The 23587-nt window shown below is 45.9% G+C and overlaps 2 long non-coding RNA genes across 2 annotated transcripts; one reads left to right on the top strand and one right to left on the bottom strand.

Annotated features, from left to right (window-relative positions):
* Nucleotide 1: 1 nt before the first annotated feature.
* LOC309360404 lies at nucleotides 2-23207 on the bottom strand. Its single transcript, XR_014164108.1, has 3 exons — nucleotides 22859-23207; nucleotides 13973-15236; nucleotides 2-66 (listed from the first exon to the last, which is right to left on the bottom strand). It is a non-coding gene; the product is annotated as an uncharacterized lncRNA (long non-coding RNA).
* Nucleotides 20333-21705, top strand: LOC309360558. Its single transcript, XR_014164213.1, has 2 exons — nucleotides 20333-21287; nucleotides 21665-21705. It is a non-coding gene; the product is annotated as an uncharacterized lncRNA (long non-coding RNA).
* Nucleotides 23208-23587: the final 380 nt, after the last annotated feature.

The following is a 23587-nucleotide window of genomic DNA, read 5'->3' as shown; positions in this document are numbered from 1 at the left end:
AAGACACGTGGAGATCCTGTCCATGCTGTCCTGATAATGGACTCCTGCACACTGGGCCTCTGTCCTCTGGTCAAACAAACATACATAACAGAAAGGCGGTGGTCCCTGACTAGTTTCTCACAGAACAAGCGAGACCTCGTTTGTACAGTTCTACAAAGGCTGGAAACTTTTCTAAACCTAAAGCTGGGAATCTGAATTAATGGTTAATTCAGGGGAAACATCTGTATCTCTCTCCCTAATAGCTGCCCATGGCTTTATCTAGCAAAGGATTCTGAACTTTGTGCACAAGGGTTGCTCCCACCCCCACCCCCTCATAACACCAGGACTCCTGGGCATCCAGTGAAGCTGAAGTCCTTCTCACAGCACATAGTTAAACTATGGAACCTTCTCACCCATGAGTTTGTGGAATCCTATCAATGGCTGCTGGCCACAGCGGCTCAACGGTTGGAGGCAAGATGCTTTTGCACACTGGTTGCTAGAAACTCTGAAGGGGGAGAATGCTCTTGGGCTCAGGTCCTGTTCACAGGCTTCTTTTGGGCATCTGCTTAGCCGCTGTGCAAACAAGATGCTAGACTAGATGGGCCTTGGAGCGGAGCCAGCAAGGCTGCTCTAAGGTGCTTAATGGCCGCACAGCCCCAGAGGTCTGGTGGGCAACCTCCCCCTAGGAGAGTCCCTTGCTACTCTTAAGATGAAACTCCTGGGTTACTAGGAACACTTTGAAAATCATTAGCTTAGGATGCAGCAAGTATTTCTCAAACCTATCCCACCTAGACCAGAAGGTAGTTGTGGTTCAAAATCTGCCTTGCATTTCTCCAGAACTGAGCAATAGCGCTCAGCTAAAGTTTTGTGTTCAAAGTTTAGCTTGGTTAACATTTTCAGATTGTGATCAGTATTTGCCACAATCAAAATGGGCCTTAGTGCACCTTCTACTCCATGATTTCTTCAGTAAACGTCCTTTTTGCCCTTTTCATTCTTGCTTTTTTTCCCCACCCTGCTTCTCCAGGCCAACTGATCAAAATTCAGTATTTATGGAGCAAAATAAACAGCTAGGCAGAAACTGAAAAGGGTACAAGAAATAATAATGTATGTTGCTCCTCAAGCTCCATGGAGGCAAATGGAATAGCACTGAAACACACTTAAGCATCACCCTTGATGCGAGGACACTTCAAGGACAGGGCTCAGCAGTGTTGTTTCTGCTCAACTGAGCTTGCATGGCAGGTGGGGGGGGGATCAGACTGAGGGCCACAATCCCAGCTGTGCAACTATCCAGGGGCTACCTGTAAGTGGTGGGTGGGACAATAGGCAAAGGTGGGTGGAGAAATAAACCCATTTTTAACCTTTGTATGGGAGGCTGCTATCTACCAACACTTGTGTAGCCAACTCTCCATCTAGGCATCCAAGAGGCAGAGTTCAAGGATGCAGGCCAGCTTGGCAGAAACACTCAGGGAGGCTGAGAGTATGAAGTAGAATGGAAAGGAGTGTGGAAATTTTTTGGGGTGGGAGGGAGAAGAGTCATATTTGGTACAGAGAAACCTGTGCCTGCTAGTGAAAAGGACTACAGGGGGGGGGGGATAGCAATTGGTCCTTTTTGTTTAAAAGGCAGTGCATTTTATCTTCCTGACAATAAGCGTGACTAGCTCGTCTCTCTACTCTTAGGGCACTTCCAGGTGGCCTGATTTTTTATTTTTAAGCATTTGTCCTAATTGGTTTCTGGGGAAGTTAAATGGTGCATCAAAGCAAGTGCTGCCCCACACTTTCCAGTGCACTTTCCCATTACCTCCCTTAATGCAAAAAGGCCAGTCGTTTGAGGAAGTGGGGTTGTTGTGCAAAACTTCCCAACCCACTGTGATTGCCCAATAAGAATTTACTGGTGTGTGGTTGTCTCTATTTTTGGGTGGGATTCAGTCCAGAAGCGCCCTAGCTCAGCTGTAATTGTAAGCGAAGCCTACAACCAACCAACATTCCGCGCTGGCTCTCTAGAGTGGGGTGGAGCGGTGCTCATTCACCCTATATGCATCCCCCTAATAGTAGGGTTGTGTATATGCTGCATTTCTGTGGAAGTGGGGGAAATAATGTGGAATGTAGCGTTTGGCAGAGAGTTTGGTGGTTTTCCCTTTTGACGAGAGGGGAAGCAACTTTCTATCGTCTTTGATTGCAAAGATAACGCTTAATAATATGTGGGCAAAGGTTGCTGAAATCTCAGAAGCCTTTGCATAGTTGAATTGAGTGGGTGGGGGCTTCACTGCTTATTATGTCATTACTTTTCCCTGAGTTGCAAAATGAAAATTATGCAAGGTAAGAAAACTTGCATATTTGTATAATTTAGATGGGGAGGGGGGTCTATAACTTGATTATCTTGGCACAGAGTTCAGCGCTGCTTGCTTGCAACCCCAATTACATTCCCTCCAAGTCAGGGGCCCCCTCCAGATGTTGTTGGAGTCCCATCAGCCCTTGACAGTAGAACCAGTAGTCAGAGACAATTGGGAGTCCTAACATCTGGGAGGCAACCCCTATATGATGAGAAGTAACCCCCCCCCAAACAGTGCAGGACGTAGTGAACTGCTGGAATGTATTTGCAGTATTTGCTTTCTTTTTACATATGCATGCAAGGACATAAGCAGGAGATGCTTCTGCAGAAGATGTCCAATCCCTCAAACTCTGCTCCCAGTTTTCTACCCCTTGGGATGTAGCACTTAGTTCATCCTCGCCTTGCATGTGCTCCCTCCAGAGCAAACTGTCTCCTTCCACATGGCTTCACCTTCTCAAAACACTGGTGGCTGCGGAGGATTGCCCAGCTACCCAGAACATGAATGCTAAGGCTCCTGGCCACTCATTTGCAAGTTAGCCATTCTCAAGCACTTTGCCAAAGCCCTGGGAGTTAAGCTCTGTCTATTCTGATTTCATGTGCGAATATATTGTTTGATGTACTCACTAAACCTATTTTTAAACACTCTCATTCTGCTACAGCGGAAAGAGGCACAGTATGGCTGTGATCTGAGCTCACACCACTATGGGAACTCAGTAGCTGACAGTTTAATAAGCAGGCTGGTGGTGGAGGTGCTGAGGCTGCAGCTGCCTGTGGTTCATTATGGCCAGCGGCTCTACCTGTGCACAGCACGGAGACCTCTACTGTGCAGGGGAAACTTCATTTTTTTAAAAAAAATAATTTTTATTCATTTTTTAAACACATAATAAAAACACACAAACAAAACAAAAAAACAAATACATACAAAACATTTAAATCATAATGTTATTTTCATGCACCTTCTTTCCTTCGACTTCCCCATACCTCCCTTTCGCTGCATCCTTGTTTTACAGTTCCTTAGCAACCCATTAGTCAGTTTATCTACTAGTTCCCTTCCATTAATTTTCCTTAAACTTATTAGTTACAGCTGTAATTCTCTAGTTCTTACCCCTTGACATCTTAACACTCCTCAATTTTGCAACAATTTTTAAGATATATTTTAAATTTCTTCCAGTCCTCTTCCACTGTCTCTTTCCCCTGGTCGCGGATTCTGCCGGTCATCTCTGCCAATCCCATAAAGTCTGTCACCTTTGTCTGCCATTCTTCCAGAGTAGGTAGTTCTTGCATCTTCCAATACTTTGCCAGAAGAATTCTTGCTGCTGTAGTAGCATACATAAAAAATGTTCTATCCTTCTTTGACACCAATTGGCCAACCATGCCCAGGAGAAAAGCCTCCGGTTTCTTAGGAAACGTCCACTTAAGGACTTTCTTAATTTCATTATAGATCATTTCCCAAAAGGCTTTAATCTTTGGGCAGGTCCACCAAAGGTGGTAAAAGGTACCTTCAGTCTCATTACATTTCCAGCATTTATTATTGGGCAAATGGTAAATTTTTGCAAGCTTGACTGGGGTCATGTACCACCTGTAAATCATTTTCATTATGTTCTCTTTTAAGGCATTACATGCCGTAAACTTAACACCAGTGGTCCATAACTGTTCCCAGTCAGCAAACATAATGTCATGACCGATGTCCTGTGCCCATTTAATCATAGCTGATTTCACCGTTTCATCCTGTGTATTCCATTTCAACAGCAAGTTATACATTCTAGACAAATTCTTAGTATTGGGTTCTAACAGTTCTGTTTCTAACTTTGACCTCTCCTTCTGAAATCCTATTTTCCTGTCCTGTTTAAATGTCTCATTTATCTGATGGTAATGTAACCAATCTCGAACTTTAAACTTTAATTTCTCATAACTCTGAAGTTTAAACTTCTCACCATCTTGTTCTAGGATTTCACAGTATTTTGGCCATTTAGAATCCATATTAAGTTTTTTCACCTCCTTAGCTTCCATTGGTGACAACCACCTGGGAGTTTTACTTTCCAGCAAGTCTTTATATCGAGTCCAAACATTGTATAATGCTTTCCTGACAATATGGTTTTTAAAACTTTTATACACCTTTGCCTTGTCATACCATAGATATGCATGCCAACCAAAGTTATTATCATACCCCTCCAAATCCAAAATGTCTGTGTCTTCAAGAAGTAACCAGTGTTTCAACCAGCAAAAAGCTGCTGATTCATAATAGAGTCTTAAGTCCGGCAGGGCAAAGCCCCCTCTATCTTTTGCATCAGTCAAAATCTTAAATTTTATTCTGGGCTTTTTGCCCTGCCAGACAAATTTAGATATGTCTTTCTGCCACTTCTTGAAACACTCCATCTTGTCCAAAATCTGTAAGGTCTGAAATAAAAATAACATTCTAGGCAATACATTCATCTTAATAACAGCAATTCGGCCTAACAAGGAAAGTCTCAGCCTAGACCATATTTCTAGATCTTTCTTTACTTCTGTCCAACACTTTTCATAATTGTCTTTAAATAAATTCACATTCTTAGATGTTAAGTTCACCCCCAGGTATTTCACTTTTTTTGTTATTTCCAAACCTGTTTCACTCTGAAATCTCTCTCTTTCTTCCATTGTTAAATTTTTTCCCAGCACTTTCGTTTTCTGTTTGTTCAGTTTAAATCCTGCTACTTGACCAAATGTCAGGGGAAACTTCAGTGTGCCTAGCTATGAGCTGGGAGGTTTCACATCTTTGCACCCTGCTGTTTCCTGGCTTGCCACCAAGCATGCAGCAAAGAGCTCAGCAGCAAATTCCAGGGGAAGGGCCACAGCTCAGGGGTAGAGCGTCTGCCTTGCATGCAGAAGGTCCCAGGTTCAATCCCCAGTGGCACCTCCAGGTAGGACAGGGAGTGGACCCTGCCAAGCTGCTACCAGTCAGTGCAGGGGCATAGCGGGGGGGGGGGTGCCAGCAGGGCAGTGGCCCAGAGCACGGATTTTTGACCTGGTGTGAAACAGGTGCCTCCAGTGCTCTCCTCCTGGCATCAGAGGAAGCAACGCTTAGGGTGGCCATAAATGTTGTTGAGCTCCCCCTGCCCTTTTGGGCCAAAGTTGTTGAGCTTTCTTAGTTGTGGAGCCGTTTTAAAGGAAAGCTGGCAAAAATGACACGGCTGACATGGATTGCCGTATGTCTGGATTTCCCCAGACATTTTGATGATTTCTACCTGGACACTAGAGGAACACGGGTGGCACTGTGGGTTAAAACACAGAGCCTAGAGTTTGCCGATCAGAAGGTCGGGCCACATGACCCGGAAGCTGTACGCCGGCTCCCTCGACCAGTAAAGCGAGATGAGTGCTGCAACCCCAGAGTTGGCCACGACTGGACCTAATGGTCAGGGGTCCCTTTACCTTTACTTAGGTGAAGGACTGCAGGTCACCCCTGCCATTCCCACCTCCTGCCCACCCCCCCCCCGTTCCTCCTAAGTGAGTCAGGCCAATTTTAATTTGCTTACTGGTGTGAGGAGGGCACTCTGTACCTCCCCCCAAAATGGGTTTATTTTGTAACATTAATCCATGTTACCTTTTAAAACAAAAACAAAAGGCAGTAGTCAACTACCAGGGGAAATTCATGCTAAATATATCCATTCTGAACGAAATCAGCCCTGAGTGCTCACTGGAAGGACAGATCCTAAAGCTGAGGCGCCAATACTTTGGCCGCCTCATGAGAAGAGAAGACTCCCTGGAAAAGACCCTGATGTTGGGAAAGATGGAGGGCACAAGGAGAAGAGGACGACAGAGGACGAGATGGTGGGACAGAGTTCTCGAAGCTACCAGCATGAGTTTGACCACACTGCGGGAGGCAGTGGAAGACAGGAGGGCCTGGTGTGCTCTGGTCCAGGGGGTCACAAAGAGTCAGACACGACTAAACGACTAAACAACAACAACATATCTGGTTAAATGAAGAGGAGTGCTGCCACACAGCCAAGCTGGACCCAGGACCTTCTTATTTCTGCCACGACAAATGTCCCTGGTGTTTTGATCTGCCTGCCCAAGGAACAAGACTCCTGCCCCCCCCCCCCGTGATTATGCATTGAGCAGGTGGGGCAGGCAGCTGTGGTTTGGGAAATGTTGCCTCTGACCAATTTCTTCCCTCCCTCTCTCTGTACTGTCAGAGACCCCTCCCAGCATCTGCCCTGCTGTGGCTTTTTTGACTTCCTCTGTGCCAGAGAGCTGAGGAAGCTTTGCTGCTTGTTGTCTGCCAGCTAGGTGGAACCAGCTTGCAGCAAGTTGAATGCGGCAGGAGGCTTTTTTGGAGGGGGCGGTGGAAGCTGCTCACTTGCTCAGTCCATGAGCAGCAGCTCTGCCCCCAATGCTTGCAGTTGCCAATAATATTCACACGTGAGAGGGGTTCACAGCTCGCTGAAAGCCACTTTGTAACCTGCAAACTGTTTCTGTACATTCCCACAGTTCACAAAAGGATGTGGAATGTACACCTTTCAGATGTTAAGTCAAATCCTCATCAGAACCAGCAAACATGGCTGATGGTCATGGATGACAGGAAGTGCAGTCCAAAAACCTGCAGCCTTTCTCAACCTGTGGGTCCCTAGATGATGTTGAACTACAACTCCCATGATCCCTAGGTCACATGACCAGTGGTCAGGGATGATGGGAACTGTAGGCCAAAAACATCTGGGGACCCAAGGTTGAGAAAGGCTGGGAGGATCACAACCTCCTCATCTCTTTATTTGGTAGGAGGATAATTAATTTTTCTGAGTGTAGCAGCACCTGATCATTCTCTCCATGCAATAAAAAATACTTCTCCTGCTGACTGACTGCTGTTAAGGACACGGGAGCATGCCAGACTGATATTTTTAACAAAGAAAATTTATGGTCAGTTGACAATCCTACCCAGTGGTAGAAAATGCACCCTGTAGGCGCTTGCGTCTTTCTTTTTTTATATATAAATGTTTATTGCGATTTTTAAAATACAAATACATAAATAATAAACAACTTTACTTATATAACATAATTTCTTCACTTCTTTGGACTCCCTCACGTCTCCCGCTCCCACTTACATCGTTAAAAAATTTTTTCATGTAAATTATCATCTTGTTTACAATCTTATGACCCTTCATTTAAATACATCTATCATTTCTCCAAAAGGTTTATATTTTCCTTAGTCTTACTTATTGTCAAATTCAGGTCTACTTTGGTGGTGGGCAATTATTTATGATCTAGCATCCTTCTTAACATTCAACCAAATCACAATATTTTTGTAGATAAATCTTAAATTTCTTCCAGTCTTCTTCAACCGTCTCTTCTCCCAGGTCTCGGATTCTGCCAGTCATCTCGGCCAGTTGCATGTAGTCCATCAGCTGCATCTGCCACTCTTCCAGTGTGGGTAAATCTTGGGTTTTCCAGTTCTTAGCAATAAGTATCCTTGCTGCCGTTGTTGCATACATAAAAAATGTTCGGTCCTTCTTTAACACCTTCTGACCGACCATGCCCAGAAGGAAGGCCTCTGGTTTCTTGGTAAAGGTATACTTAAATACCTTTTTCAACTCATTATATATCATTTCCCAGAAGGCCTTCACTTTAGGGCAAGTCCACCATAGGTGAAAGAATGTTCCTTCACCTTCTCTACATTTCCAACATTTATTATCAGACAAATGGTATATTTTGGCAAGTTTAACTGGGGTCATGTACCATCTATATATCATTTTCATTACATTTTCCTTCAGAGCATTACATGCAGTGAAGTTCAGCCCAGTGGTCCACAACCTTTCCCAGTCCTCAAACATAATGTTATGCCCAATATCCTGTGCCCACTTTATCATAGCCGATTTAACCATTTCGTCTTGTGTGTTCCATTTCAGCAGCAAGTTATACATTCTTGAAAGTACCTTAGTCTTAGGTTCTAACAGTTCTGTTTCTAGCTTCGATTTCTCCACCTGGAATCCTAACTTTTTATCATTTTTGAAAACTTCTTTAGCGCTTGCTTCTTTCAAGGGAGCCTTGGCGTTTCATGAGCAAAGGCCTGCTGGGGGGAGAACCTTCCTCACTCTCCTGCAAAGCGCTGCCTCACTTTGCATTGTAGGCAGAGGAAGGTTCTTTCCCCCCTTGCCTTAGGCTAAGGGTTTTCCAGGAAGGGTGTGAGCTTAACAGCAGCCATGCAGATTGCTCAATGGGTTATTGTGGCAGCTCTGCAGTGATTCAGACGCCTATCTTGCAGAGTTCAGCAACAGCTGCCAAAGTTGTTGTTCAAATCAGCCCAAGCCCCACTGGCGCCTGCAGATTGCGAGTGTGTTTAAGGCAAACAGTATCTCAGCCCTAGACACCAACAGGGACACCAGGGATTTCTCCTGTGCAAGCCAGTTAATTGACCATACATTGAGTGTGTACAGGAGAACTTCCAAGGGGTTGTCTCCCAAGCTAGGTGTCCTAAATCAGCGGTGGCCCTCCAAATGCTGCTGGACTCCCAACTCCCATCATCCCTGACCATTGGGCCAGGCTGGATGGGGCTGATAGGAGTTGTAGTCCAACAACATGCAGAGGGCCAGAGATTCCTTACCACTGCCAATCCAGGGTTAGCGTAATCTATATGCTGACTCTAAGAGACCTAAGGCAGTTTCACAGTATTTTACAAGCTTCCATAAGATACACATTCAGGACCCACATAGGAATTCCTCTCTCCCACCCACTTCAGTCCCATTCTAATTCAAAATGTATGAAAATATGAAACTCCCACAACCCTGACTTTCTGTCCAGTATGTGTTGCTTTGCAAGTTCTGTGATGGACAAAGGACCTTTGTTGGGAAGGAAACAGCATTTTCCACTTTTAAAAAAATGTTTCCGTATGAAGATGTCCTCCTTTTAGGATTGTGTGTGTTGGTATTTGGTAACTAGGGTGTCCTGGACAAGATGGGCATGGGACATTTCAGGCTTCTAGATGGGGAAGCACTCAAACAGGCTTTTGGTAGACCCTGCGCATGTTCCAGTTCCAGACATCTTTCTGCATGATAATAGAGAAAGCGTTGATTGAAAATTCTATAAAATCAAAGAGAAAAAGCGCCTCATCTTCCGTCAAGAGTGCTGTAACAAGCCATTCTAGAACAGTGTTTGAAGTTGTGGATCATCATCATCTGACTTAAAACAGGGGGGAAAGTAATTTCTATACCTTAAAAAAAAGAAGTCCTGTAACAATGGGTAGATTTAGCAAGCAGCTCAGAAACAGAGCCCACAAACCATAAACTCCACTGCAGAATGCTTGGTTGTTTTATCAGGGTATCTGAGGTCAAGATGAATGGACTCTGCTCTGCTCCCTGGCAGTAAAGCATAATACACTCAAAAGCAGGTCACAGAGCAGGAGCCAAAGCCAATGCCCATTGACCAGCTTGAGCATACTTCCAGACAACTTGTTCACTGAGCATTCACCACGATTTGTTTGCAGGGAAATTAAAGGGTCAAAGCAAGTGTTTTCCCACACTCTCCAGCACTTTCCTTATCATGAAAAGTGAAGTCTTTGGGGGAAGCAGGTTTGTTGCACAAGACCTTGAAAACAACCTTAATTGTGCAGCCTGAAATTTGCCAGGATGCAGAAGCACCCCAGGACTCTTACCAGAACAGAAACCTTGGGGCCTTAGGAACCTAGGAACTCTGGGGTTGCAGCGCTCATCTCGCTTTATTGGCCAAGGGAGCATGTGACCAGCATGACTAAGCCGCTTCTGGCGAAACCAGAGCAGCGCACAGAAACGCCGTTTACCTTCCCACCGGAGTGGTACCTATTTATCTACTTGCACTTCGTGCTTTCGAACTGCTAGGTTGGCAGGTGCTGGGACAAAGCAACGGGAACTCACCCCGTTGCAGGGATTTGAACCGCCAACCTTCTGATCGGCAAGTCCTAGGCTCTGTGGTTTAACCCACAGTGCCACCCATATCCTGTCCTTTGCCTAGGCACTTCTAAAAATTAAACACAGACTCCACCGTATTCCAAGAACACAGCCGTGTGTTAAAACAGCCTGTAATGAGATGTCCACTTCCCACACCCAGATCCAGGAAGACCAGGGCTGCATCTGACAAAAAGAGCATCTATCCTTTATGCCAGGTGTGGGGAAGCTGTGGCCCTCCAGATGTTGCGGAACTGCAATTCCTATCGGCTGCAGCAAGCATAGCCAATGGCTAGGGATGATGGGAATTGTAGTTTAGTCTGGTCTGGGGAGCCAAAGGTTGCCTGGGCCTGCATTGTGATCTCTGGAACAGTGGTGCCCCCTTCATTTAGATCAGCCTGAGCCAGCCTGGTGTTGTCCAGGCAATGTGTGCAGCTCTCCTCGTCCCTGGCCATTGCCCATTCTGGTTGTGGCTGATGGGAGCTGGTCCAGTCCTGTATTGGGGTCTGCAATGTGAGTAAGCTACCAGGGAGGCAGCAAGGCAACAAGAAGTCTTTGTGGGGAAAGAGATATATAAACATAAGGAAAAAAGTTTGGATTCCAATTCTTGGCCTTGTCAAAACGTGTTCTGGAAAGGAGTCAGGAAAGAAGATCAAAGGCAGACATGACATTTTTGCAAGAGGAAACTTAGACGCTCCTGGATTTTGTTCGGTCCAAGTGTAATTCCCTTCCCGGAGGTTGAGCTCTGAACAACATTATTACAGCAAAAGCCAGCTAGGCAGGCTCCCAATTGGCTAATACCAATCATCACAAAACCCCTCTCCCATCCTCAAGCCCCCAATTCCCAGAAGAATTGCTTTTGGCTTTTGTTGTTGCTACATTCCTCCTCTTGTTGCTTTTGATGTTGAAATAAAATAGAAGGGGCAATCTGCTTGAAGGATTGACAAAGGGAGCATGACTGATGGGCGAGTCAGCGTTCAATGCTCCGAGATGCACATTTGTCACTTCAGCTGCAAAACCAGGTTCACGCCAAGGCTGAGGGAGCCACTGTGAACTCTCTTTTATGCCCTCCTCTCTCACAACCACCCCAACAACCTTCTGTGCCTTCCAGGGCAGACTTTCCAACAGCTGCTTACAAACCCCCTGCTATATAGTGCAGGTATCCCCAGCTCCTAACCTGATTTCTCACTCCTTCATCTGCCCAAAGGGGAATGATAAAACTGACCAGCCTCACAGGGCTGTGCTACGAATGACCGAAATACTACCCATGAAGATATTTGAGCACTAAAAAGAAATCCTGTGTTAATTATACTTTGACACTTTGTTTACAAGCTGTACTGGAGGTTAATTTAGAGTATGGTTACCAGACGTACCCATTTTCCCAGGGACAGTCCCCGGATTTACAAATCTGTCCCCGGACAAAATCCGTTCCCGGAATGTCCCCGGATTTCATTTAATGTTCCCGGATTTATATTTTAAGTGTTGTAGATTTATTAGTAGGCAATGAATGTTGCATGATTGGTTCAATGACAGAAGGCACATCATATGGGGATTTCCAGCGAGGCAAAATGGCGGGCACCACGGCAGCAAACAGCTCCTGAAGCCAGCCAGAGCCAACTGCGCTACCAGGCTGGCTCCAGGCTGCTGAGACTGCCGCTGCCGCTGCCACCACCAAGGGGGAACTGGGGACACCCAGCGCGTCAACTGAGGGAACTGCTGACACACACACCCTGCGACCCAAATCAAGCCGAGAGCCAGAGTGCCCGGCCAACCAGCTGACTGCCCAGCGGCGCTCCGGGGCCAGTAAAAAACACAGGGAGAAGGAGAAGGAAGAGAGAGAAAGAGGAAGGAGAAAATGGAGGAGAGCCCAGACCTTGCCGTGCCGCTGCCATGAGGAGGAGAGGCAGGAGAGCACCGGGAGGGCAAGGGCACATGGCCGAGCCCAGGCCTGACCTGAGCCTTCTCCACGGCGGCTAGCACTCCAAGACAGCAGGCAGAGGCCTGGAGGAAGGCTGCGCGACAGAGGAGACCACAGAAGAGAAGATACGTCTTCTCTTTTTAAAAAAATATTTTTTAAATAATTTTTTTCTTTTTTTAAAAAAAAAGTGTCCCTGGATTCTTTGAAAAAAATATGGTAACCTTAATTTAGAGGTATTGTTTGTGCATCAGAAAGCTAGGCTGCCTACATCCTGCATTTAAAGCAACTTTAAAAAACATGACCCCCAAAGCATCCCGAGAGACACAGTTTGTTCAGGGTTGCTGGGAATCGTAGCTCCGTGACGAGTACACTACAGTTCCCAGAATTCTTTGGAGGGAAAGGCATGTGCTTTAAATGTGCACAGCCCTCGTCTCTGCCCCACTGATGCCTCCTGCAGACGGACCCTCTCCTTGGGTGCCCCCTTGCTTGCTTCCGCGGCAGACCTGACTCGAGTTCTGATGGCGCCAGTCCCAGACCTCTCGCGCCAAGGATTTGTGGAGCCTGCTGATGATGGCTGTCAGAGCTGAAGAGAGGCCAAGGTGAGCTTAGGGTTTAGCTCTCCTGGGACGTCTTGGCTGGCTTGGCACAGAAGCGATGCTGGCACCCAGGGCAGCGGCTCAGGAGCGTCCTGGAGAGCGATGCTCCACAGCTCAGATATTCCCTTCTTTGGGCATCGCTCCCTCTGGCAAGCGGAGCGCTTGGCTCAGAAGGCTGCACCTCTCGCCTGCCTTTCCGGCTGCAGTTCACGCCAGAAGGAGGGGCGTTCCACTGCATTAAGCCCTTGTTCTTGGACCCTGATGCCACCAGCTGGGCAGGATTTCTCTCGTTAGTGTCCTTGTTCTCTCTCACACATATGCAGACACACAACCACAACCCCTGGCCTTCCCCAGACCTGCTGCCTAGATTTTTTCAAACAGCTGGACAATTTCAGCCGGTCTTGTGGAAATGGAGGAACAAGATACTTCCTCTGGACAGCTGTAAGCAGACCGCAGCACCCACACCCCCTTCACAAACCAATTTCTTGCCACTGCTGCCCCAGAGATCCCAGATGGGCTTTCGCATCGGCCTTTAAGAGCAGCATGCATGGCCACCTGGTTCTCCGCACTGGAGGACAAGTCGCAACTGCTGAAGTTCTTCCTCCAAGGGGACAGTTGAGGGTGCCATTTTATATGCAGTGTGGCACCCTGGGACATGTGCCGTGCCCACATGGGAGACGGTGGAGGTGTAGGCCTGGTTCCAGCATGAGGCCAGGCTTGCACTCTGGCCTGGCCCTCTTGACTCGGCTCAGTGCATGGGAGGCCAGACTGACCCGTCCCATTTCGCTGCCTGAGGCGAAGCAGAAGGGGCCAGCTTCCACTGCCAAAGCCTCGCTTACTGAGGTGGTGTGACGGCAGCTTGCGGGTTCTGCCCAAATCTCACCAGAAGCCAACGCTGCAGCCAGTGGGGCCCCACCCCACTGGGATTCTGCCTCCCGAGGCAACCTCTGCAGTCGGCCTCATGGGAGGGCCGGCCATGACTAGAGAGGCAAAGCACCCTAAGGAGCAGGGGCCAGGTCCCTCACAGGACTTGGTTTGTGCTTTATACCCTCCTTAGATACCAGGCCAGACTATTTGGCTGTGCGCACACTGACCTTTAAAACCCACTCTGTTCCTCAGAAAGGATTTGGCCACTGCGGTTTATCTGTCAGAGTTACAATTCCAATAAACCCTTAACAAACTACAGCACCCAATATTCTTTGAGGGAAATAGTGTGCTCTAAAGGTACAGTGTAGAAGCAACCATAGTCCATTGAGCCCAGCATTACCTGCTCTGACGGGCACCAGCAGTGATCCAGTACTTTGGCAGCGAGGGGCCTGATCCTCTGCCACCAGCTACTTGGTTGTCTGCATCTACAGCCTTCCGCATGCAACACATGTTTTCGGTCTCTGAGCCATAGCCCTGCCCCCACTTCAGACCTTCTCTGAGGCGTGCATGCCAAAATGGTGGGCCAACATTAGTTTTAAAAAAGCGGAACCTGCAACAAAGTTTTGCAGCATGGAATACTGCTGTTCAGAGTTTCTCCCCTCCTGAGCTTTCCATTTTTGCCAGCAGTCTGCTGGCATTCTGCGGTCACTGAGCATGCTCAGTGGAGCTTGGGCTGTTTGGGGGCAAGGGTGGCTGGCAGAAAGGGGTACAGTGGCCCCTGGTCTCTCATCAGCCACCTCCCTGAGCTTACTGGAGGGTGAAGGGTAAGGCAGCAGGGAGGGCAGCGCAGGAGGGGTGCCGTAGCACGAGCACTGGATTGGCTTCATCACCCCTTAGAGATTTCTAACAAAATAACTGTTTGCACTTCCACAAACCTTTGGGGTTCCCCCAAACCCACTGACACCTCCCTTTGTGCAGAGGGTGCTGTTCTGGTTACGTTAGGATCCACAGTCAGCAAATTCAGGGTTGGTTCAGCGTTCAGTGTTGGTATATAAGCTCTCCAGTTTTAGTGTAGAGCAAAAGGTTAAAGGTTAGGTTCAAAAGATGGTCTGCACATGCTGATAGAGGAGCAAGCACATTTATGTAGGTGATCTCATTGTGCCCAACATCTACAGGCAATGCCCATTTTACAGATGGATAACAGAGACTTAAATACTTGAGCACACCCAGTGTGTCCATGGCTAAACTAGAAGCTGAGCTCGGACCTGAGAGATCTGAGTCAAAAGCATGATCTGCTGGCTCTGGATCAAGCAACACTCTGCTCCTCTTCCCCTGTGATGTCATGATGAAATGGTTGCAGTTCATTCCCAGCAAAAGAGGAACGTCCCCTGCAGAAGAACAATGCTCTATTTAAAGACGCCAATTCCTTGGAAAGCAGGTCAGAGCCACATTCTTCCTTCTCCAGACTGACAGACATGTAGACGGTTGTACCACAAGTTACAAGGAGCCATGGGACAAGGGCAATCATAACCCTACTTGCCTGGGAGTAAGCCCACTGAATTCAATAGGACTTACTTGTCAGGAGACACAGGTGGGTTTGTGCTGCAAGACATTAGCCGTGGGCTCTAAACCATCATAGCCTAAGAGCATTTTTCTTAAAGAATCTGAGGAAGGAAAGACAAAACTGCATGAAAGTTATGTAGTTATTGTTGTTTAATTCCTAAAACCCAAACTCTGGTGTCTAAGCTTCAAAAGCCTACAAAATATTTTTTCTTAAAAGGATCTGAACAAGGAAAGGCAAAACTTGCATGCAAGTTACAAAGCTCTTGGTTTTCAAAAATTCCTAAAATCCTGACTCGTCGTATCCCTTCTCCACCACCACACCAGAAGACTTTTAAGATAAAACAGAAATGCAGATGGGGTTCTAAAAGCATTTAAATATATATATAGAAAGCAAAGCAAACCACAACCAGTTTGTGCTTCGAAATGTGCAGAAAAGAAAACATCTTTCAGTCTCCTCCTGACAAACCCTGAGAAGCCACATTCCTTCAGATGCCCTTAGCCTGAGCTGCTGGGCTTTGGGGAGTTTCCGCCCAGTCACAAAGGACCCTCCCCACCCGCCACAACCTCTCTCACCCCTGCAAGGCAAGGGTTAATGGCAATCGCTCCTCGCCATCTAAGGGCAGCAGAAACCCAACCCCGTCAAAAGCCATAAAAGTCCATTTTCAGGAGCGAAAAGAAGGCTGTGATTTATTCCCCTTCTCATAAATAACAGTGTTGAATTAAAGGATTAAGGAAAAGGAGACCTGTTCTGGGAAGATGGGACTCTGAACAAAGAACCGGGCGCCAAAACAGGATTCAGGACGCCTAGTCAAGAATAATTAACACAGAGATTAGTTGGCACCTAACAACATGTCCTGTGCCAGTCTGCTGTATGGGGTTTTTTTCTTTTTAAGTAATAAAAGGGTAATTTTCCTTGCATCTTCTGGTTTTTGATTGCATGGTTGGGAAGACTTCTAAATGGAGCTGTGGCCAAGGGTCTCTCAAATTTCTCAATCCCAGTTGTGGGACTTTTTTGGGGGGTGGGGTGGGGTAGATTTCACATAATTCTCCAGGAGACACAGAAATCCTCCCACATTTTCTCAGGTGTAGGACTTGTCATTCGCAGTGGCTGTGGCACTGCTCCTTTACTTTTTTCACACAGTTCCTTTCTCTTTTTTTCTTAAGGGGTGTTGTTGTTGCTGTGACAGTCAGGGGCAAAACAAGGCTTCATTCCACCCGGGTCAACGACCCAGTTTGGCACCCTCCCATGTGCATTTGCGTTCACACGCAAGCTGAGAGCCTCAGTGGCACCTTCTGGACTAACTTGGTTAGCCCCTCCGTGGCTCTGGTGACAATAAGAGCACTTTTACTGGCTGCCATGCCACCATTATGCATCCTTCACAGAGTCCTGGACCGAGTCCTGGGATTCTTTTTTGTGCTTTAAATGTTTGGTGCTTATGCAGCCTGAGACCCAGCAACTGGCTTGCCTGCCCTGCCCCCACCATTAATTCCCACTCCCAGTAATTCTGCAAACACAGGCCCTAGCAGAGGCTGATCTGTTAGGGGAATGGGGCACTGCCCCAACAACCTCAATCAACCCCCCCCCACCTGCCCTCCCTTCTCTCTCCCAGCCTCTCTAGGGGGCGGCACTGCCTGCCAGGTTTCTCCTCCTTAGTCCCAGCATTGCTCCTTGCACACTCCGCAGGGTGAAGGATGGGGGGGGGGGAACTAGAAGGAATTGTCTCTGCCAGTTGTGGGTTCTCTGGCGCCACCTACTGTTGGGCTCCCTGCCTCCCACCCAACCAGTCCCAATGGACACCAGTCAGCCATAGCAGGTCCTCAGTTCTAACTAGCAGCCCAGTTCCTCACTATTTTAGCAGCCTGACTAAGGGGTGCAGCTGGGCCTCAGGCATTAGAGTTTGGGTGCCACTAACGTGATGAACAGACCCATCTGACCCATGGAGCACAAATCCATAGCTGAATCCCCACAGAGATGAACAGGAGTTGTGCAAGAACAATGCCTGCTCCTTCATTGTAGTGGATGTTTTATCTTGGGTCCCAATACATCTGGACCAGCCCATTTCCAGACCCATCCTATCCACTTTATTCAGTTTCTGAGAGACACCTGGTGGCAATAGCGAGGAACTGCATATATCACTTTCTTCAAGTTGAAGCAAATGTTTGCATCTGTATCAGGAGTAGCCAACGTGATCCCCACAGGATGTTGCAGGACTACAACTCCCATCATCCCTAACCACAAGCCATGCTGTCTAAGGATGGTGGAAGCAACACTTGGAGAGCACCACATTGGCCATCCCTGATTGGGGGATCTTTGGATTGTGGTTATGAGAAGAAACAATGATCAGGAAAGTATCAGCTGCACAAAGTCTGGCATGTAGGTGTGCACAGAAGTTTGGGTTGGAGGGCTGAAGGAACTTTATCCTTAGGCACTGGTGATGGTAGAGCACCAGACACCCTGGTTGGAACCCTCAGGCTCAGATCCCATTCTGAAATGGGGTGGAAAGGCAATTGACTCCATAACCCTCCTTAGGGCAGGAGATGGTGTGGATCAGATTACAGGAATATCCTGGTCTGGTCACTGTTCATTTCCTGACCGGTTTGAGCCTTAAGAGGTATGCTCTCTCCAAAGGTCCAGTCTTCCTTAAGAAACTGAACCCCCTGAAGGGACCCCTCAATATTCTTATTTCAGGAATAAAGGCAGAACAGGTGGGGTGGGGATGATAGCCCAATTCTCTCCAATGCAAGTAGGTGCATATCCCATTCTTCTAGATCCAGGTTCCTTCTTAGCACGAAACAAGAACTTGGGAGACTTGGGGCGCTTGTGGTCGCACCACAATATTTTCTCCTCATTGCCTCACAATGCTGCTGAAAGCTCCACCTGTGGAACTTCTGTTTTTCTGGCAGCTGTTGAGAGAAACTCCACCAGAAAAAAAGATGTCAAGGCTCCCATTACTGGCACCTGCCCTGCAACACTCCTTGTGGGTAAAATTAGATGGATTGTTGGTTGGTATGTACCTCAGCATTAATAAGGTTTGTCTATATAAGTTCAGGGACGCAGGTGGCGCTGTGGGTTAAAGCCTCAGCGCCTAGGACTTGCCGATTGAAAGGTCGGCGGTTCGAATCCCTGCTGCGGGGTGCGCTCCCGCTGCTCGGTCCCAGCGCCTGCCAACCTAGCAGTTCGAAAGCACCTCTGGGTGCAAGTAGATAAATAGGGACCGCTTACCAGCGGGAAGGTAAACGGCGTTTCTGTGTGCGGCTCTGGCTCGCCAGATGCAGCTTTGTCACACTGGCCACGTGACCCGGAAGTGTCTCCGGACAGCGCTGGCCCCTGGCCTCTTAAGTGAGATGGGCGCACAACCCCAGAGTCTGTCAAGACTGGCCCGTACGGGCAGGGGTACCTTTACCTTTATATAAGTTCACTCCCAAATAACTGGATGATGTTTCTATGATAGCATTCACTAATTCAGACCCTCTTAAGTGTCCCTATTCTCCGGGGATGTCCCTGATTTAGAGAAGCCATCCCGGTTTATGATTTGATCCCAGAATGTCCCACTTTTGCTTAGGATGTCCCTATTTTCATTGGAGAGTATGGAGTTATCCCCGAGCCGTCTGAAGGCGATCCTGTATAAGGAAGTGCTTTAAATGCAATAATTCAATAATACTGGAAATAAAAGGCACATTGCAGGGGGGTTTCAGATGGAGGCTGAACGAATACTTATTAGATAATGACGAGATCATCGAAAAAGCCAAAGTCACCCTAAAAGAGTATTTCGACTTAAACCTTAACACAGGAACAAATATAGAAGTGGCATGGGATGCCAGTAAAGCGGTTCTAAGAGGTTTTTTTATCCAGCAAAATAACTATAAGAAGAAAATAAGACAGCAAAAGAAGGAAGAAATTCTTAAACAGCTTAGGGAGTGTGAGAAAAAATTAATAGAGCACCCGAAAGACGCAAAAAGCCTACAAACAGCAAAACTATTACAAACACAATATTCGATGTTAATGAACCAGGAAATCGAATGGAAAATCAAGTTAATGAGGCAAAGATATTTTGAATCAGCAAATAAAACGGGAAAATTTTTAGCCTGGCAACTGAGAAAAAGACAAAAACAAAATGTGATAAGTAAAATAATGGTTGAAGAAGAAGTGATAGTAGACCCAAAAAGAATACAAAAAAACTTTCTTAAATTCTACGAGGAGCTGTACAAGAAAGGAGATGAGGACCCAACTCGAATAGAAAGATATTTAGAGAACTGTAAAGGGAAGATTGTTACAGAGGAAGAAAGACTCCAGTTAAATAGACCAATAAACATAGAAGAGATACAGAGTGCGATAAAAAAAATGAAATTGGGTAAGGCACCAGGACCGGATGGTCTAACGGCCAAATATTATAAAGTTTTAGAAACCCAACTGTCACCAGCACTCTGCGATACTATGAATAACACCCTGAGAGGAGGGAAAATACCCGAGTCTTGGAGGGAAGCCTTTATAACATTAATTCCCAAAACAGATACAGATAAATTGAACATGAAGAATTACAGGCCAATATCTCTGCTCAACAACGACTACAAAATTTATGCCGACATCATGGCAAACAGATTAAAAAAATGTTTAGCAAATTTAATACATAAAGACCAAGCGGGCTTCCTCCCAAATAGGTATTTAAAAGATAATGTGAGACATGTAATAAATATAATTGAACATTTAGAGATTAATAACGATATCCCCGCGGCGTTGATCTTCATAGACGCAGAGAAAGCATTCGATAATGTTTCTTGGTCGTTTCTATTAAAATCTATAGAAAAGGCAGGAATAGAGGGCGATTTTATGAAAGGAATACAAGCAATTTATTCAACCCAATCGGCCAAATTGGTAATAAATAATAACCTTACAAACACATTCAAAATCGAGAAAGGAACAAGGCAGGGTTGCCCTCTCTCCCCGCTTTTATTTATTATAGTGCTAGAAGTTTTGGCGAATAGAATAAGATCAATGCCAGAGATACAAGGGATAAAAATTGGATCAAAGGAGTTTAAATTAAAGGCTTACGCGGATGACCTGATGATTTCCCTGGAAGAGCCGCAAGTAAGCATGGGCAGAACGTTGGAGGTCTTAGAGGAGTATAGCAACTTATCTGGTTTTAAACTGAATAAACTTAAAACAAAAATGCTGATAAAGAATTTGGGCAGCGATGAGAAAGAAAAATTAGAGAGACAATATGGAATCAAAGTGGCCAAAAAAATAAAATATCTAGGAATATGGCTTACACCAAAAAATATAAATTTAATCGAAGACAACTATGCGACAACTTGGAACGAAATTAAAAAAGATTTGGATGTCTGGAACAGAGTCAATCTCTCGTGGCTGGGCAGGATGGAGGCAATAAAAATGAACACACTCCCCAAGATGCTGTTTTTGTTTCAAAACATCCCTGTTATTAGAGGGTCCAAAATATTCAAAGACTGGCAGAAAACCCTATCAAGATTCATATGGCAGGGAAGAAGGCCAAGGATCAGGTTTAAACTACTTACGGACCGAAAGGAAAGAGGAGGACTCGCAGTCCCCAACCTAAAACTGTATTACGAAGCTGCCTGCTTATGCTGGGTTAAAGATTGGATAACCCTGGAGAACACCGACTTATTAGACCTTGAAGGGGCAGATAACAGACTTGGCTGGCACGCCTACCTCTGGTCAAACAAAGAAAAGACCTATAAAAGATTTTCGAATCACATTATCAGGGGTCCCCTGTATGAAGTTTGGGGAAAAAACAAAAAATTGTTAGAAGAGAAAACACCTTGGTGGGTGTCCCCAACAAACATCTTAACAATCAAAAAAATAAACCAGGAAGATCAAAAACTGACATATGAAGACTTATTAACAAGATCTCAAGATGGCTGGAAATTAAGACCATACGAGGAGCTGAAAGAGAAGTTGACAGGTTGGATACAGTACCATCAAATCAACGCAATATGGACGGAAGATAAAAAAATAGGAATGAATGAAAAGAAATCTATATTCCAGATCGAAATAATTGAAAATAAAACTAAATTACTATCCAAAATGTACAATATACTATTGGAATGGGATACAAAAGACGAAGAAATTAAGGAAGTCATGGTCAAGTGGGCGATAGATCTGGGGCATAACATAGGTAAAGGTAAAGGTACCCCTGCCCGTACGGGCCAGTCTTGCCAGACTCTGGGGTTGTGCGCCCATCTCACTCAAGAGGCCAGGGGCCAGCGCTGTCCGAAGACACTTCCGGGTCACGTGGCCAGCGTGACATCGCTGCTCTGGCGAGTCAGAGCTGCACACGGAAACGCCGTTTACCTTCCCGCTAGAAAGCGATCCCTATTTATCTACTTGCACCCGAGGTTGCTTTCGAACTGCTAGGTTGGCAGGCGTTGGGACCGAGCAACGGGAGCGCACCCCGCAGTAGGGATTCGAACCGCCGACCTTTCGATCAGCAAGTCCTAGGCGCTGAGGCTTTAACCCACAGCGCCACCCGCGTCCCATTGGGGCATAACATAGAATATGAGAAATGGTCAAAATTGTGGAATGAGGGAATAAAATTTACGGCAAGTGCTGCAATTAGAGAAAACCTAGAGAAAATGATTTATCGATGGTATTTAACACCAGAAAAATTAAGTAGGATGTATAAAACCAGTAATAAGGCCTGCTGGAAATGTAAAACAAAAGAAGGAAACTTTATACATATGTGGTGGGCATGTGAGGAGATGAAAAAATTTTGGAACCAAATATATGATGAGCTAAAAAAGATTTTTAGATACACATTCCCCAAGAGACCAGAGGCCTTTTTACTGGGGATAGTCGGAGATGAGATAAAGAGAGAAGATAAAACCTTATTCCAATATTCAACAGCAGCAGCCAGAATGTTGATTGCCCAAATTGGAAAAGCACAAACACACCAACGGTGAGGGATTGGCAATCAAAATTATATGACTTTATTGAATTGGCAAAAATGACGCAAAGAATTAGGAACCAAAAAAATACAAAGTTAAACGATGACTGGAATAAATTTAAGGGTCTATATTGAGGGTAATTTCAGAAACCTACCAACTATAGCAGGTTTGATTTAAAACTTCTGGTGTACAAACTAAAAACCAACACCAGCTGTAAAAAAGAAACTATTAAAATTAGAAATCCGAAATCAGTAGGGAAGGAGGCCAGGTGACGTGTATAAAATGTTATGTGCACCAACTCTTTTGTTCTTTTTTCTTTTACTCTTTGGTCTTTCTTTTTCTATTTAGTGCCTTTTCTTTTTAACTCACTTTATTATTGTGTTTAGTGAGTACTTTTTGTTTTTTCCTTTTGTTTAAAATGCCTTTTTCTTTTTTCTTTGTATGACGCAAGAAATCTAATAAAAAGAATTAAAAATAAATAAATAAATGTTTAATGTTTTATTATGTTTTTATATATGTTGGAAGCTGCCCAAGAGTGCTGGGGCAACCCAATCAGATATGTGGGATATAAATAGTGAAATTATCATTACGGAATGGGACGTCCCTATTTTCATCGGATAAATGTTGAAGGGTATGCTAATTAGCATTTAGTTCAGTGCCCTGCTGTATCTTCCCTGCTATTGTCTTTGCTCCTGGGAGAATGGAAATTTAAACACCTGTGGCACTTATGCTTCTCCAACTGCTGGAGGCCTCTCATCAAATTGGGGAGATGGAGAAAATACGTTTTTTGTTTCAGACTTACCTCCTTTAAGCTGGTTACAAATTATTTCTCTCCACCAGGCATAATATGCATGTGCCTCCAGATTTCCACATGTGATTTGTGGTCACTGACTCAATCAGAACCCCGCCTGCAGTTTCAATGTGTCTCTTTTAGGCGCTTTACTGTAACCATTAGGCTCCATCTTTCACTTCTTATAGACCACACACTTCCTGCATGAGAAACTGTGTATAGGAAGTGCAAATACTCCTGTAGAAACACACACTTTTAACTTAGGAGTGCATCTCTTTGCAGAAAACAACTCCAACTCCCATCAGCCCCGACAAGAACGGGCAAAGGCCAGGAGCGAGGAGAGCATTTCAGCTCCGGCACAGGTTTGCCACTCCAGTGAGAATCAGGCCTTGGGCACAGATGCTGTTGGAATAAATAGAACACCCACTGTTTCTGACTACAGGCCAAACTGTTGGGCCGATGGAAGTCTGAACCCAAGAACCTTGGGATCAGCAACTGGGAACCACAGGGCCAAATCCGCCCCCCTGTGCTGCACCAATGAGAGAGCAGAGCGAGAGAGAGGCTGCAGTGGCCAGCCTATAAAACTGTGACTGCCCGTCTTGACCAATTAGGCACAGTTACACAACTTTCATCCCACTGCTTATCATAAAGTGGATCTCATTGGCTTACCCGCCCATTCGTCTCCTTTGTCCAATGGGCAGGGCCAGGCAGCCAAGGATGACCAATGAGAGAAAACGTCTG

Source organism: Podarcis melisellensis, assembly GCF_964234715.1.
Source record: "Podarcis melisellensis genome assembly, chromosome: 17".
NCBI lineage: Eukaryota > Metazoa > Chordata > Lepidosauria > Squamata > Lacertidae > Podarcis > Podarcis melisellensis.
Note: the sequence above shows the minus strand (reverse complement) of the source record. Positions and strands in the feature narration are given on the sequence as shown.